This window comes from Sphaerodactylus townsendi, linkage group LG12 (assembly GCF_021028975.2).
Source record: "Sphaerodactylus townsendi isolate TG3544 linkage group LG12, MPM_Stown_v2.3, whole genome shotgun sequence".
Lineage (NCBI taxonomy): Eukaryota > Metazoa > Chordata > Lepidosauria > Squamata > Sphaerodactylidae > Sphaerodactylus > Sphaerodactylus townsendi.
In genome coordinates, this window is record NC_059436.1 from 56,629,899 (window position 1) to 56,637,152 (window position 7,254).

Below are 7,254 nucleotides of genomic sequence, written 5' to 3' on the forward strand. Positions count from 1 at the left end.
GTCAAACACATTGGTGAGAGCAAACAGATCGCAAGTACAATACCCCAGCTACCAGCCCATTTCATGAATCTGTCCCATTTATAAGAGTACGATCTAGTGGAGGGCTTCCTAGAAGACAGGAGAACCTCTCTAACCCTTGAGGACCACTGCTCTAATGCTGAATCAGCCATGCTGTTAGGGGACCCCTCCTGGGGTCTTGAAGGCGGGACGGTTGGCCCCCGCCTGCCTCGCGTAACCACCCTGGACCCCTCGGGGGGCTCCCATGCAGAGGAGTATAATATAAATTATACAAACATCATACCCTGTAAATTATATTAGAGGAGTTTCAATTGGAAATGCCTCTCAGTGACTTCCTAAAGCCCTTTTCAGTGATCACAGTTTCCTTACATTCTTAATTCATTTTGCACGCTGGGCACCTTCTGTGTTTGTAATGTCCTGTCATAATTGTTTTTTTCCTGTTCCATTGATCAGGCCTAATTATTGCATTGCAGATGGTTTTACTTTGTCTCCAGCCTATTACTGGGGGCTGTTGGCAACCTGGCCAGTGCTTAAGTATGATTTTTCCTGACTACCTCACTGTATATAGAATAATCAAAGGATGTTATGATTCTGTCTGTCATTTTTCATTCTTTAATAAAGAAGCTCTGTCGGTTGGGTCTGCTTTGTCTCAGGCTTTCTTGATCACTCTCCATTGGTAGCTTCTATTGAGCTAGAAAACCTCTATGCTTCTCACTGCTTTTTATAATCTTTACCCTTTGAATAGAATAGAATAGAATAGAATCTTTATTGGCCAAGTGTGATTGGACACACAAGGAATTTGTCTCCTGTGCATATGCTCTCAGTGTACATAAAAGAAAATACATTTGTCAAGAATCATAAGGTACAGCACTTAATGATTGTCATATAGGTCTAGTAAGCAATCAGGAAACAATCAATAGTAATAAAAACATAAAATGTAAAATCATAAAATAAAATGAAATGTCAGCACAGGCTATAGTCATACAGTCATAATTGGGAGGAGATGGGTAATAGGAATGATGAAAAAAGTAGTGCAGTAATTATATAATAAATATATAATAAATAGTTTGACATTATCGAGGGAATTATTTGTTTAACAGAGTGATGGCATTCGGGAAAAAACTGTTCTTATGTCTAGTTGTCTTGGTGTGCAGTGCTCTGTAGCGACGTTTAGAGGGTAAGAGTTGAAACAGTTTATGGCCAGGATGCAGGGGTCAGTACCACAGCCCTTTTTTTTGACGTGCAGTATACAGGTCCTCAATGGAAGGCAGGTTAGCAGCAATTGTTTTTTCTGCAGTTCTGATTATTCTCTGAAGTCTGTGTCGATCTTGTTGGGTTGCAGAACCAAACCACACAGTTATAGAGGTGCAGATAACAGACTCAATGATTCCTCTGTAGAACTGTATCAGCAGCTCCTTGGGCAGTTTGAGCTTCCTGAGTTGGCGCAGAAAGAACATTCTTTGTTGTGCTTTTTTAATGATATTTTTGATATTAGGTGTCCATTTTAGGTCATGAGATATGATGGAGCCTAGAAATTTAAAGGTCTCTACTGTTGATACTGTGTTGTCTAGTATTGTGAGAGGAGGTAGGATGGGAGGGTTTCTCCTGAAATCTACCACCATTTCTACGGTTTTAAGTGTGTTCAGTTCTAGATTGTTCCAGTGGCACCACGAGGCTAGTTGTTCAACCTCCCGTCTGTATGCGGTTTCATCGTTGTCTCGAATGAGACCAATCACTGTTGTATCATCTGCAAATTTCAGTATTTTAACAGATGGATCATTTGAGATGCAGTCATTGGTATACAGAGAGAAGAGAAGTGGTGAAAGTACACAGCCTTGGGGGGCCCCTGTGCTCATTTTACAGGTGTCTGATGTTTGTGGAGTTCCTTTTGGCCCTGAGAAAAATACCAAATGGTAAATTGTATCTGGTGTCGTATGGATGGAATGATTAATAGCGTAGATAATTATTAGTTATTTTTATTGGAGAGATGGCTACTGAAAAGTGATTAAAAGAAAATATATCTGATCAATTTGCACTTCTTAAAGAGGACAAGTGTACGTCCAAACTTATTATTATTATTATTTATTATATTTATAAACCGCCCTCCCCCGGAGGGTTCAGGGCGGTGAACAAAACATAGAAATAGAGCACACAATAAAGTCAATAATATCAAATTAAATTAATAAACATGATTATTAAATTAATAAATTTAAAAAGAATTTAATAAGCAGAAAGCCATTCAGTGATTAAATGTTTCAATGATGGCGTAGGTGTAAGGAATTCCATAGAAGCAGAAATAAAAGGCTTTTTGGGTGTAAAAGACCGTTTATTCAGACATCCTAGAAAGCTCACGTACACACAGTGGCAGGAATAAGATCTCCCGCCAGAAGCACAGGTTATAACTCTGTCCATCCCATCCCCCCTCCCGGATTCCCATGGGAATGGAGGTCTCATCTCCCTCGCAGAGATAAGGTCTCCGCCAGAGAAGCTGGCCCATCGCCCGGGCTGTGGAATGTAGTCAAGGCCAGGCGGCTGACCCGCTCATCAACACCATTGAATCCTTTACACTCTGCCTCCCTTAAAAAAGACCTCTCCCCCCCAGGTTTGTGCGGAAAACGGCTGTGGAAAGCAGAAATGAGGGCGGGGGCGTCAATATTTTCGGAATAAACCCATTGATTATACCCAGAGGAATACCCCACCCAAGAGACTAAATATTGCAAGCGTTTGCGATTAAAGCGAGAGTCCAGGATGGCGTCAATTTCGTAATGCTTGTGGCCATCAATAATAGTCGGTGGGGGTCTCTCCGGCGGGTCGTGCCAGGCATCGGAAACGGGAGCCTCCTTGAGTAAACTGGAATGGAAGACAGGATGGATATTACTAAGAGAGTTAGGCAAGTCCAATCGGGCAGTGACATCATTAATCACTTTAGTAATCTGAAAAGGTCCCACAAATCTTTTGCCCAGTTTTGAAAATTTATGCACGTCTCTGAGATTTTTGGTAGACAAATACACCCAGGCGCCCACACGCAGAGGGAAATCCGAGCGGTGCTTATCCGCTTGCAGCTTTTGGGAGTCTTTAGCCTGTTGTAATGCAGCCTGGACCATTTTCCACCCCTCGGCCAGAGATGAAATCCACTGCTGAAACTCTGGAGGATCCAATGCTTCCGCAGGTAGTTGCGGTAACGGCGGGAAGGAGCGACCGGACACAATTTCGAAGGGGGTCTTTCGTGTGCTGCTGTGAACCGCGTGATTAGAGGCGTATGCTGCAAACGGAATCGGCTCGCTCCAATTGTCTTGGTGGTAGTTGGTGTAACAACGTAAATACTGCTCTAGGGTTCTGTTCGTTCTCTCTGACTCACCGTCACTTTGAACGTGGTAGGGCGGCAACCGGGCAGGCCCCTAACAACCCTAGAAAAGCTTTCCAGAACTTTGAAATGAATTGGGGGCGGTCGGAGACCACCCTAACGGGGGCGGAGTGTAGACGGTAAAAATGATGAATGAACAGACGCGCTAACTTAGGCGCGGAGGGGATGGAAGCACATGGGATGAAATGGGCTTGTTTAGAAAATACATCCACCACCACCCACAAGACCGTGTTGCCATGACTTTCTGGCAAATCTGTAATAAAATCCATGGAGATGACTTCCCAGGGGCGGAGGCCACCGGGAGAGATGTCAACAGACCATGGGGCTCTCCCGGAACTTTCTTGGCTTTTGCACAAACACAGCAACCTTTAATATACCTCTCAATGTCTTTTCGCTTCGTGCGCCACCACAACTGACGGCTGGCCAAATGCAGAGTTTTTAGAAAGCCAAAATGTCCAGCCGAAGCGGGCATCATGACAGGCCTCGAGAACCTGCTTACGGAGGGGAGGCATCGTACCAACAATCCCCGCCGCCAAACGCCATTCTCCAAACGCAATTGGGAGTCACCTTCCTCCGCCGGAGGCTCGCGCAGCCCCGCCTCCTCGAGTTCCCGTAGGAAAGGAGAGACCAGGCTGGGAATGGGCGGAGGAGTGGATGTCTGAGATCGGGTGACAGCCAGCCCCAATTGGGAGGGGGAGAGGACAGTGTGGAATGTCTCTCGTGAAGGGCAGCTCCACCCTCCTCGGTAGGCGAGCGCATCCGCCAGTTTATTGGTTTTTTCCGGGGAAAAAATGGACCGCGAAAGAGAAACGAGAAAAGAAATCGGCCCAACGAAGTTGCTTCGCGGACATCTTGAGAGGGGTGGAGAGGGCGGCCAAGTTCTTGTGATCCGACCAAACTTGAAAGGGTGTTTAGCCCTCCAGCCAGTGGCGCCAAGTGGAGAGTGCTACTTTGATGGCCGCTGTTTCTTTAACCCCTACCGGCCAGTTGAGTTCCGCCACGGAGAATTTCTTTGATAAATAAGCACACGGAACCAGCCTATCATCTTTATTTCTCTGCAACAGGGCTGCCCCAAGCGCTTTGTCCGAGGCATCCACGTGAACCACAAACGGGAGATCTGGGTCAGGGTGCTTCAGGATAGGTTCGGTAGTAAAAGCAGATTTTAAAAGCTGAAAGGCTGTCTGACATTCTTCAGACCAGGAAAGGGGGGCCCCGGGCTTGGCAGTTTGTGGATCTTTACCCTTAGTGCGTAAGAGGTCTGTGAGTGGGAGAGTCAGTTCAGCGAATTGGGGTATAAAGTCACGATAGAAATTAGCAAAACCTAGAAAAGATTGGAGTTCTTTTCGGCTGGTAGGGGCAGGCCATTGGAGGACTGCATCAATCTTAGCAGGGTCCATTTTTAGGCCCTCGGGCGAGATCCGGTAACCCAAATAGTCAATAGAGGTTTGGTGAAAACAGCATTTGGAAAGTTTGGCAAAGAGGGAGTTGTTGAGCAAACGTTTCAATACTTCCCGAACCAATGCTTCATGCTCCTCCATGGTTTGTGAATAAATTAAAACGTCATCTAAGTATACTACTACACCCTTGTACAATAAATGATGGAGAACTTCGTTGATAAGGGCCATAAAAGCTCCGGGGCCCCCACTTAACCCGAATGGCATTATTAAGTATTCAAACTGTCCAAACTTTGTGTTAAATGCAGTCAAGTGTTCATAGCCTTCAGCAATTCTGACCCTGTAGTAAGCTTCTCTCAAGTCCAACTTAGTAAAGATGCGTCCCTTGCCCAATGCATCTAAAAGATCCTTGATTAATGGCAAAGGGTATTTATTGGACAGGGAGACTGCATTGAGTCCTCGGTAATCTGTGCAGAGCCGTAAAGACCCATCTTTTTTTTTACAAACAATACAGGAGCAGCATGTGTGTGTTTGGTGGCCCGCCGTATGAACCCGCGGGCGAGGTTCTTGTCTAAGAAGGCACGAAGTTCCTTCTCCTCATTGGGACTCATGCGGTAGATTCTACCTTTGGGCAGTTGCGCCCCTGGCTGTATTACGATTTTGCAGTCAGTGTCTCTATGGGGTGGCAACTGATCGCATTCTTGTTCCTGAAATACTCTGGCTAAATCTTGGTAAGCCGGTGGAATGCCGGTAGAATCGGGAGCAATCGCTGATGAAGCCAGGGTGGGGGGTGTGTCAGTAGAAGCCGAGTTTTCCCCCCAATTCATGTGTTCACCGCAGGGAGGGTCAGTGAATTCTAAAATCCTTTCTTTCCAAATGAATTTTGGTTCATGCAACAACAACCATGGCATGCCCAGAACTATGGAGTGTTTGGCCACTGGCGCCAGAATAAAACTAATTTTCTCCCAATGGTCGGCGCAGCGGAGGAGAACCGGCTGCGTTTTGAACTGGGCTGGTCCTTCGCTCCCGAGAGGACTACCGTCCATTTGGGTGAATGGTATGGGCTTGGCCAGGGGGACTTGGTCTAGACCTAGCTCCTCCGCCACCTGGGGCCGCATTAAGCAATGGGAGCAGCCAGAATCCACAAGGGCTGAGGCTATAATACGAGTATGCTTAGCGGGGTTGGCCAGAAACGCTTGGATTGTAATGGGAGCGCTGCCTTCACTCACCGCGTCTGGAGTCGAACCCATGTCCATGGGGACTGAAGAAAGGCAAACAGCTGCTTCCCCCTCCTCTGGGTCGCCTTCGATAGCTGCCTTAGATGAACCTGTTGGGGGCGGCCCGGATTTGCGTGGTGGCTTGGCAGATGGGGGTGCGCGCGGCCGGAGCGGTTGGCTTCTGTTTTTTCGGGCAGTTGGCAGCCAGATGACCTGGGCCTCCGCAGTAAAGACACAATCCCAGTCGGCGACGGCGCTCGGAGGTGGTCTCGGTAGAGGCTGCTGGGCTTGGCTTGGGGGTCGTAGTGGTGGGTTTTAAGCGCATGGAAAATGACCTCCGGCACGCGCCGCATCTAAACGACGCCACCTGGGATCCCAATTCGATCCAATCAGCAATAGTGCGGGGGATCCGAATTAAAACACCGTTTCACACAGCTTGCCGTCAACAGCATCCAAGAAGTATTCACATTTCATGCGGCTCAGGCCACTCAGGAGGGAGTCGGGCAGCCGCCGCATCTAAATTCACGGGCAAATTCTGCAAACGGCGGTTGCCTTGCTGAATAGATTTGATGGTGCGGATAGCTTCGTTTTCAGCACCCGGATCTGGAGGCGAGCCCTTAAGGCTTGGAGGAATGCGGGCACCGTCGCCGGTATCTTCATCTTGCAGGTTCAAAAGAGTCACAAACCAGTCGGGTTGCTGCCCCATCCAGGACTGAGCCAATGTCCCGTATTTTTTCGGCTCAGTCCGGTATAAATCGTCATAGTCCTCCATGTGGGCATCGAGTTGCAAGATGAAGTAGGGAAGTTTGGAAGCGGTCCCATCGAAACGGGCAGGTATTGGAGGTCTGTAATATCCCCTCTCCACGGCCCTTGGCGCCCGCAGGGGCTGTGGTTGCGCAGGTTGAGGCAGCGGTTGCGCAGGGGGGGCCGGAATCGGTGGAGGTACCAACGCCGGTGCCGCTGGCGTTCTGGTGGGAGCCGGTCCTTGGAAGGTAGCAGGACCCAGCAGCGTCGCTCCTCTGGCGCCGGCTGTACCCGTGACAGCGTAGACTCCAACTTGGGTTGTCCTGTTCTGCTGCCTCTTCAGTTCCCTCTCCAAGGCAGCCAGCTCTCTCTCCTTGCAAGTCAATGCGTCCTGGTGCGCATGCAAAGCTGCTTTCTCTCGTTCCAATTTAGCCAGTTCGTCTCGTTGAACAGCTGCAGTAAGTTCACTTTGCGTACGCAAGGCCTGAACGCTATCGCGTTGACGCTGTAAGTCCAG